Consider the following 9551-nt stretch of genomic DNA (forward strand, 5'->3'; position numbering starts at 1 on the left):
TAAAAAGTTAGCAATAGAGGAACATGGCTAATGGGTATGGTGTAATAAGAGATACGTTTGGTCTTTGTCCATGGTTCCTCGGACAGAGTTCCGAAAACCCTTGACATTTTGCCACTCATAACAGGCCTCTCTTGAGCACATCTGAGTTTATGCTAATGAGGTGACTTAGGCTGGGCCCCAAAGCTAGCCTCAAGATGGAGCTGGTCACCAGAGAGATCAAGTAATTAGAGGTTTGGAAATTTCAGCCATGCCCACCAACCTCTGGAAAGGTGAGGGGGCTGAAGATTAAGCTCTATAAAAACTTCTGAGCAACAAGGTCTGATGAGCTTTAGGGTTGGTGAAAGCATCCACAGTTTTGCATCCCAGTTCCATGGGGACAGAAATTCTTATCCTCAGGACCCTTCCAGACCTCACCCTATATACCTCTTCATCCAACTATTCATCTGGATCCTTTAGAATATCCTTTATAATAAACCAGTAAATGGAAGTAAATGTTTCTCTGAGCTCTGTGAGTGACTCTAACAAGGTAATTAAACTTGAGAAGGGGGTCATGGGAACCTTCAATTTATAGCTGGTTGGTCAGAAACAGGTGAATTGTGATTGCCACGTGAAAACAGGGAAACAGCCCTTCACTGTGGGATCTGATGCTATCTCCAGTTAGACAGTGTCAGAACTGAGTCAACTTGCAGGACACCTGGGTGGTGTTGCAGAATTTCTTAATGTGTGTAAAAACCAGCACACCTTTGGTGTCAGGAGTGAAGTGTGGGAGTAGTGTTGAGAGTAAAGGACACACAGGAAGTGAATTTTCCTTTACAGAGGATATGAAGGGATTCTTTCTCATTCTCATAACTCTTCTGTAACTCTAATTATGTCAAAATAAAGTTTACTGAAGCAAAAGAGCAGGAGGGAGAGGAGGAAGTGGCAGGAGAGGAGGAGGAAAAAGAAGAGAGTTGCTGTTGGCAACCATCTTAAAACCACACTGGGAAAGGCTGTCTCAAAATGGAATAGATCCAGAGACAGCAGAGCCAAGAGGTGGATCCAGGTGACTCTGCTGGAGCCCTAGGTTAAGCTTTAAATTAGTGAATCAGCTCTTCCCCTATACTTTTCAGCTTACATGAGTCAAAAAATTCCTTTTTCATAAGACTTGCTGGTGTTCTATGTAATAATTCACCAGATTCCAGTTGGAAGCTACTGCATTTCTTTTGCTTTCTTCTATTTTTATTTTTCAAGTTGTTTTCATTCCTAAATAAACACTGAAACTACACAGTAGAGTTCAAAGAAGCTACACGGTTTGCTGGCAAAATATGAAAAACTAAAAGAAGGAAGAGGAGGACAGAAATTACTTAGAGAAACACAACCATCAAGAATTACATGGACAACTCAACAACAACAACACAAAAGCAAATGACCTGATTTAAAAATGAGCTAAGGACTTGACTAGAAATGTCTCCAAGGAAAAAGGACCAATGGATATATGAAAAGATGCTCAACCTCACGAATCATTAGGGAAATGAACATCAAAACCATAATGAGATGTCACCTCACACCTATTAGGATGGCTACCATTAAAAAAGCAAACAAACAATATAAAAAGTGTTGGCAAGGATGTGGAGAAATTGGAATTTTTGTGCACTGTTGGTGGGAATATAAAAATGGTGCAGCCACTACAGAAAATAGTATGGCGGTCCACCCCCTATCCCCCAAAAGCCACGAATATAGAATTACCATATGACCCAGTATATACCCCAAATAATTGAAGTTTTGAGTAATTGAAGAGTATACACCCCAGCATCTCGAAGAAGCATTTATACACCCATGTCGAGAGCAGCATTGTTTACAATAGCCAGAAAGTGAAGGCAACTCAAGTACCCATCAATGGATGAATGGACAAATGCTATGTGTCATATCCATACAATGGAATGTTATTTAGCCTTAAAAAAGGAAGGAAAAAAACAAGGAAAGTCTGACACAGTTACAACCTGGATGAACCTGGAGGACATGATGCTGAGTGAGATAAGCCAGTCACAGAAGAACAAGTACTGTGTGAGTCCTCCTAGATGAGGTACCTAAAGCCATCAAGTTCATAGAAAGTAGAATGGTGGTTTCCAGGGGAGATGGGGAGTTAGTGTTTAATAGGTACAGGTTTCAGTTTTGCAAGATGAAAAGGATTCTAAGGATGGACGATGGTGGTGGCTGCACGATAATGTGAATGAACTAACCTAATGCCACTGAAATTTCAGTACTTTTTTTAATGGGTAAGATGGTAAATTTTATGCTATGTGTACTTTACCACATTAAAAAAAAAGAGTTCTAAAAACAAAGAACTTGCTGTAGGATAGATTAAACAACTCACAGAGTTTGGGCAGAAAATGGCTACAGTAAAAAAAAAAAAAAAGATCAGCTAAAGGAAGTGAAAATTTATCAATCCCGAGGAAAAGTAAAATCTATTGTAAAAAATCTAAGATAAATCTACGTAGAAAATGTAGCAGAAAATCAGGAAAACTTTAACTAGAAGGGAATTTGACCCTGAGACATTGGTGTTACAAGATTACAAGCAAAGGATTACTAAATAGGGATCACTGGACATGAACTCTCTTCTTATTCTAGAAGTTCTAAGAAAGATTACCTCTGCCAACATACTCCTCTGACCTTCTCACTGATGCCTTCCATTTCAGTCTTTGAGATTTATTACTTTGGCTTAAGGTTTTTTTCCCTCTGTCCTAACCTTGGTCCTGTATTCCAGTACTACATTACAAAAGCCTATTAAACACTCTCCACCTGTTCTTCAAACCAGCATGTCAAAATGTATTATCTTCTTCTCAGCATCCACTCCTTTAGATCTTGTGATTTCTGCCAATCGCTCCCCCCGCCTTGCCTCCAAATTTTCCCTTCTCCACCTCCTGTGCCCCTGTATCTGCGTGGTGATGCTGTCCTGGCATGTCTCCCTCCCTGACTCTCCTTTCTGTCTCTTCTTCTCCCCCTCATTGCCCCTACCCTCTCCCTCTGTCTATTCACTCTTAGGTTGCTGTAGCAAATCCAAACTGGCTCTCCTCCTCCCACCTCTCCCCTGCTCCATTGTTGACAAGCAGGAAAGCAGGAAAGAAGGGAGGGAAGGAGTGAGGGATGGTTGAGGAAAACAATATTGGAAAAATTTCAAGAATTTGAAGATAAAATCGAAAGACTCATCATGAGACTTTTTTTCCCCCCCATTTTCACGGGGCCTGAGGGTCAGACTATAGGTCTCCTTGACCTGGCAGCTCAAGAGAGCAGAGTACAAACTGCAGAGGCTGGAGTCAGGGCAGGACAGGCCTTTAGAAAGTTTCTTCCCGTTTGAGTTTAAAGGAGTGCAGCAGAAACTGTAACCAAAGGAGGCATTATACATCCTGAAAAATCTCAAGGAGAAGCATTGCAAGCAACAGTAGTAGCTGCTGGGTGGGGCTCTAAAGGAAAGTGTGGAGAGATTCAACCAGTTAGCATGGAAGTTGGAGATAAAGTTCTCTTCCCAGACCATGGAGGCACCAAAGTAGTTCTAGATGACAAGGATTATTTCTTATTTGGAGATGGTGACATCCTCGGAAAGTATGTAGACTGAAATAAATCACTGAAATGGCATCAAATGAAGGTGCCCATTCCAGTGAAGTTGTGAAACCCTTCATCATGTAAGTAATTCTCATGGCTCTTCCTTATAATAAACTAATGGTATCCAAAGAAACAAACAGAAAGATTCATCATGAGAAAAATATAAAAGCTACCTTCCTTTTTTATTTTTTTAAAGATTTTATTTATTTATTTGACAGAGAGAGACACAGTGAAAGAGGGAACACAAGCAGAGGGAGTGGGAGAGGGAGAAGCTGGCTTCCCGCGGAGCAGGGAGCCCGATGCGGGGCTTGATCCCAGGACCCTGGGATCATGACTTGAGCCGATGGCAGACGCTTAATGACTGAGCCACCCAGGCACCCCAAAAACTACCTTCCTTAACAAATTCCATTCCTCAACACAATCCTTGTACATATATTTTTACATATTTTTCCCAAAATTTCCTAAAGAAAATAATGGATACTTCCCAGGAGACCAGCCAGACCACAGTTTATGAATTATTATGATTAAATAAAGCCTATAAGAATCAGTTCCACTATATAGAACATAGTGTGTTCAGTCTGAGATTTTGTGTCAAAAAATCTCTCCCAGAAGAAGGGGGAACCCTCCTACTCTGTTGGTGGGAATGCAAGCTGGTGCAGCCACTCTGGAAAACAGTATGGAGGTTCCTCAAAAAGTTGAAAATAGAGCTACCATACGACCCAGCAATTGCACTACTGGGTATTTACCTCAAAGGTACAAATGTAGTGATCCGAAGGGGTACGTGCACCCCAATGTTTATAGCAGCAATGTCCACAATAGCCAAACTATGGAAAAGCCAAGATGTCCAACAACAAATGAATGGATAAAGAAGATGTGGTATATATATACAATGAAATATTATGTAGCCCTCAAAAGGAATGAAATCTTGCCATTTGCAACAACGTGGATGGAACTGGAGGGTGTTATGCTGAGCGAAATAAGTCCAATCAGAGAAAGACATGTATTATATGATCTCACTGATACGAGGAATTCTTAATCTCAGGAAACAAACTGAGTGTTGCTGGAGTGGTGGGGGGTGGGAGGGATGGGGCGGCTGGGTGATAGACATTGGGGAGGGTATGTGCTATGGTGAGCGCTGTGAATTGTGTAAGACTGATGAATCACAGACCTGTACCTCTGAAACAAATAATACATTATATGTTAAAAAAAGAAGAAAAAGAAGATAGCGGTAGGGGAAAAATGAAGGGGGGAAATCGGAGGGGGAGATGAACCCTGAGAGACTATGGACTCTGAGAAACAAACTGAAGGTTCTAGAGGGGAGGGGTGGGGGGATGGGTTAGCCTGGTGATGGGTATTAAAGAGGGCATGTACTGCATGGAGCACTGGGTGTTATACGCAAACAATGAATCATGGAACACTACATCACAAACTAATGATGTAGTGTATGGTGATTAACATAACATAATAAAATAAAATTTAAAAAAATCTCTCCAGGAATTACCAGCCTTTTAGAAGATGGGGTGTCTTAAGAGGGTTATTAGACAAATATTATTGTTTAATAATAATTTTCTAAGTTGTGATCTAAATTTGTTCTCTGGATCACCAGACTGACTCTTAGGTAAAACTTGAGGGAAAGGGAGTTCAGCTAAATATAAGAAAAAAAGTCAACAACAATAGTGTCTACAACAAAATGGGCTGACTCAGAGGAAAGTAATCTGTCCCTCACTGGCAGTGTCAAGCTAACCCAGGATGAGTGTTTGTCAGGAAATTGTAGGATGGACTTAAGCATTAATTGATGGAGAGGAGTAAAGGAACTCCTCGATCAATGGTTCTCAAAATAGCCAATCATCAGGATCACTTGGAGAGCATGTTAAAATTCAGATTCCTTGCCCTCACTTGTAGAAATTCTAATTTAGTAGGTCTGGGATAGAACCTGGCATGTGTATTTTTACAGAAATCCTCAGAAGACTCTAACATAAAGCCAGCTTTTGAACTACTACATTATGTTGGTTTCTCAAACTGGGGAATACATAGTGTCCCCCATATATGCACCCCTCACCCCCAGATCGGTAGACCTCGTTTTAAGAAATGTTGCACCTAATGTCCAACTGAAACAATCACTCTGCATTTGTGATTTTTTTTGGTGGAATTATTTTATCAGTTATAAAGAGAAAACATATTTTAGTAATAATATGTCACTGAAAGTTTTATAGATAGCCTTTGATTTCTTGAGGTAGTGTTTTCCCAGCCTGAACAGTCTTAGCTTCATTCTATATAGTTATATTCTTTTTTTATTTTAAGATCTTATTTATTTGAGAGAGGGAGAGAGCATGAGCGGGAGAGGGAGAAGCAGACTCCCCTGCTGAGCAGGGAGCCATACGTGGGGCTCGATCCCAGGACCCTGAGATCATGACCTGAACTGAAGGCAGATGCTTAGCTGACTGAGCCACCCAGGCGCCCCATGGCTATATTCTTTTTTTTTTTTTAAGATTTTATTTATTTATTTGACAGAGAAAGACACAGCAGAGAGGGAACACAAGCAGGGGGAGTGGGAGAGGGAGAAGCAGGCTTCCCGCGGAGCAGGGAGCCCGATGCGGGGCTCGATCCCAAGACCCTGGGATCATGACCTGAGCCGAAGGCAGACGCCCAACGACTGAGCCACCCAGGCGCCCCCCCCATGCCTATATTCTTAATAGTGAACATATTCACTATATTCGTAACCCAAGAATATAGTTGGAGAAAGTACTTTGAGGAACATTGTACTAGAAGTTATCCAAAGATCCCGAGATTCAATAATCCGGTAACTGGAGTTTCTGCTTTGGGCTCAATTAACTCCTAAGAAAAGTTCTTAGGTGGGAGCTGGGGTGGGAGTGCAAGAGGGGGCAGGGAAGTGGGCAGGTGACCCATCAGTCCTTGAGGACAGGACCTGTGGCTTTTAACAGCCCTTTGCCACGGCCCTGAGTAGTGCCTGGCACATAGTAGGCAGTCAATAGATACTTGTTGAATGATGGAAGGCAGGCAGGAGGGGAAGACAGACATGTTTGTCAAAACCAGGTCTTTTGCCCATATTTGTTGCTAAGCTAGCCACATAAACTTATGAAAAGCCATTTTTGAGATATCAAGGCCATTTTGAGATATTTTGAGATATCAAGGAAATTTAAATATGGTTAGAGTATTTCCTGTTATTAATTTATTATAAATGTTATTAATTTTAGTTTATTTGTTTAGATATTACTAATACCTAAATTAATTATTACTTTTGTCAGGTGCAATAATGGCAGAGTTGATTATGTTTTATTTATTTTTTATTTTTATTTTTTTAAAGGAATTTGGAAACATTCATTCCTGTTTCCTTTTTTTGGGGGAATAATTATTTTTATTTTATTTGTTTATTTATTTGACAGAGAGAGAGGGAGAGAGCACAAGCAGAGAACCCAACATGGGGCTTGATCCCAGGACTCTGGAATCATGACCTGAGCCAAGGGCAAACACTTAACCCACTGAGCCACCCAGGCACCCCGAGCAGTTATGTTTTAAAAGATCCCTTCCAGGGGCACCTGGGTGGCTCAGTTGTTAAGCGTCTGCCTTCCGCTCCGGTCGTGGTCCCGGTGTCCTGGGATCGAGCCCCACATCGGGCTCCCCGCTCAGCGGGAAGCCCACCTCTCCCTCTCCCACCCCCCATCCCCCCACTTGTGTTCCCTCTCTCACTGTGTCTCTCTCTGTGTCAAATAAATAAATAAATAAATAATCTTAAAAAAAAAAAAGTTCCCTTCCGGTGAGAGATGTATACTCGAGTATTTACAGGTGGAATTTTACCATGTCTCAAGGAAGAGATGAAACAAAATTGACAAACTGTTGCTAATTGTTACAGGTGGGTGGTGTGCACACAAGGTTTCATCCTAGTTAGTATACATTGTTCTATTTCTGTCAATGTAACAAAAAAGTGAGTAGAGTCTTTCCTGAGAGAATCCAGGATATTTCCTTGTCCTAAGGCATGCGTGTAATGAATTAATTTTTCTGCTTTGTATCCAGCAAGGGACTAGTTACATAGATTCCTGGGATAATGGAGAAAATAGTCACTCAAAATACACAAAGTATTTTCTTTCTTTTTTTTTTTTTAAAGATTTTTTAATTTATCTATTTGACACAGAGAGAGACAGTGAGAGCAGGACCACAAGCAGGGGGAGCGGGAGAGGGAGAAGCAGGCTTCCCTCGGAGCAGGGAGCCCGATGCGGGGCTCGATCCCAGGACCTCGGGATCATGACCTGAGCCGAAGGCGGAAGCTTAAAGACTGAGCCACCCAGGCGCCCCACAAAGTGTTTTCTGTGTGGTTTCTGTGGTTACTCCTCATCGGCTGAAAAAGTTCGAGAGAGTTCTAAGAGCTGTAATCTAGCAGGGACACCCCATTAGAAAATGGGGAAGCAGAGCCAGGGCTTACTCTGCTCAGTTTGCTCACATGTGGAATAGGGACGATAACAGCATGTACCTTCTTCTAGGTGGTTGCAATGCCCTCCTTGTTGTTTTGGACAATTGTTTTTGCCCCGCCTGAGCTTGGTGGCTTTTGACCAAGGCCAAAACTGGGGGTTAGGGACCAGGAAGCAATGGGAGGAGGACAGTTAAGGGCTACTCTCCGGACGCCTCTCGAGCTTCTCTGTTCTCTCATCCGGGGTCCCCATAGAACTAAGCCTCATGTCCCTCCTTCTCTCCTGGCCCTAGAGCAGTGCATATGCCTTTCAAGATTTCCTAATCGTGACTTGAGAGTTGAAGGGCGGGTTTTGTAGTGGAAAGTGCTGGCTACGGCTATGCAGCCACCACGGACCTGCTTTCCTACCCTTGACCCCACGACTCTGGCTGTGTGATCTTGGGCAATTACTAACTAACCTCTCTACTTCTGTTGTGAAACTACGGTGTATCACCCAACACATTGGAAAGACTGAATGCAAAGCATTATATGTACTGTGCCCACCGGACTGCATGGTACACAGCAGGTGCCCGACAAGCCAGTGGTAAGGGCAGGACAAGGCTCCTGTGGCTGACCGCCCCCCCCCCCCACATCCCCGCCATGGCCATTCAGACCTCACAGGATGATCTGCAGCTTGGATGTTAGATGCCGATGATTGGTTTCTATGAACGTCAGGGCAGAGAAGATTCAGGGAAGGGTTGGTGAGCTGCTCAAGCGCTGACGGCAGGTTTTAAGTGAGGGGGATGAGATCGTTTGCACACCCGCCAAGGGCAAATGGGGGGAGGGGAGGCGGAGTAGGAGAGAGGGATGCTCCAAGGGCCGCGGGTAAAGCCTGAGTTACCTGTAATTACGAATATATCCTACAAATAAATAGAAGAAATTTAGATAGTGCTTCCTATATGCTGAGGATTAATCTAGGTGCTTTACACATATTAACTCCTGTAAACCTCCCAGCGGCCTGTGAGGTAGGTGCTATTACCCTCTTCCTTTTACAGGCAAGCGACGTGGGGCAAAGAGGGTTAAGTAATTTGCTCAAGGTCCCTGAAGCAGGTAAGCGGTTGGGCTGGGCTCACACCAGGCAGCCCCCACTAACATCCTCCCACCAAACCGTGAAAGTGGTGCTTGTGTGGTCCTGTGTTGAGGATAGCACAAAAAGTTAGGATTATCACATTTGGTTCATCTGTTTTCCTCCCCAAACCGAGTCATCCTAACAATCCCCTGGTTCACTCAGCAGGGACACCTTGAGTCTCCAGGATTTTCTTCCTCTTCAAGCCCCAGTTCCAGCATCCCTCCTGGCTTGTCCACTGTCTGTTCTTAGATGGGGTGTCTGAGTGTTCCAGTCTATCAGTCAGGGTTCGATCGGAGAAAAAACACCACCTATTATAGGGGACTTTTTATAGGCACTAAATACTTTTGGAAGCTAGTTAAACAGCCTATGTAGGGCTGGTCCTGAGGCCTGAAGTCTGCAGGGCAGGTACTCCGGAGGTAAAGATGAAGATGGATATGAAGT

General features: G+C 43.1%; 1 pseudogene; it reads left to right on the forward strand.

Annotated features, from left to right (window-relative positions):
• The first annotated feature begins 3187 nt into the window (after positions 1-3187).
• LOC112809727 (10 kDa heat shock protein, mitochondrial pseudogene) lies at positions 3188-3592 on the forward strand (annotated as a pseudogene).
• Positions 3593-9551: the final 5959 nt, after the last annotated feature.

Source organism: Callorhinus ursinus, unplaced genomic scaffold, assembly GCF_003265705.2.
Source record: "Callorhinus ursinus isolate GAN/ISIS: 27379988/994484 unplaced genomic scaffold, GSC_fseal_2.0 scaffold73, whole genome shotgun sequence".
Taxonomy (NCBI): Eukaryota; Metazoa; Chordata; class Mammalia; order Carnivora; family Otariidae; genus Callorhinus; species Callorhinus ursinus.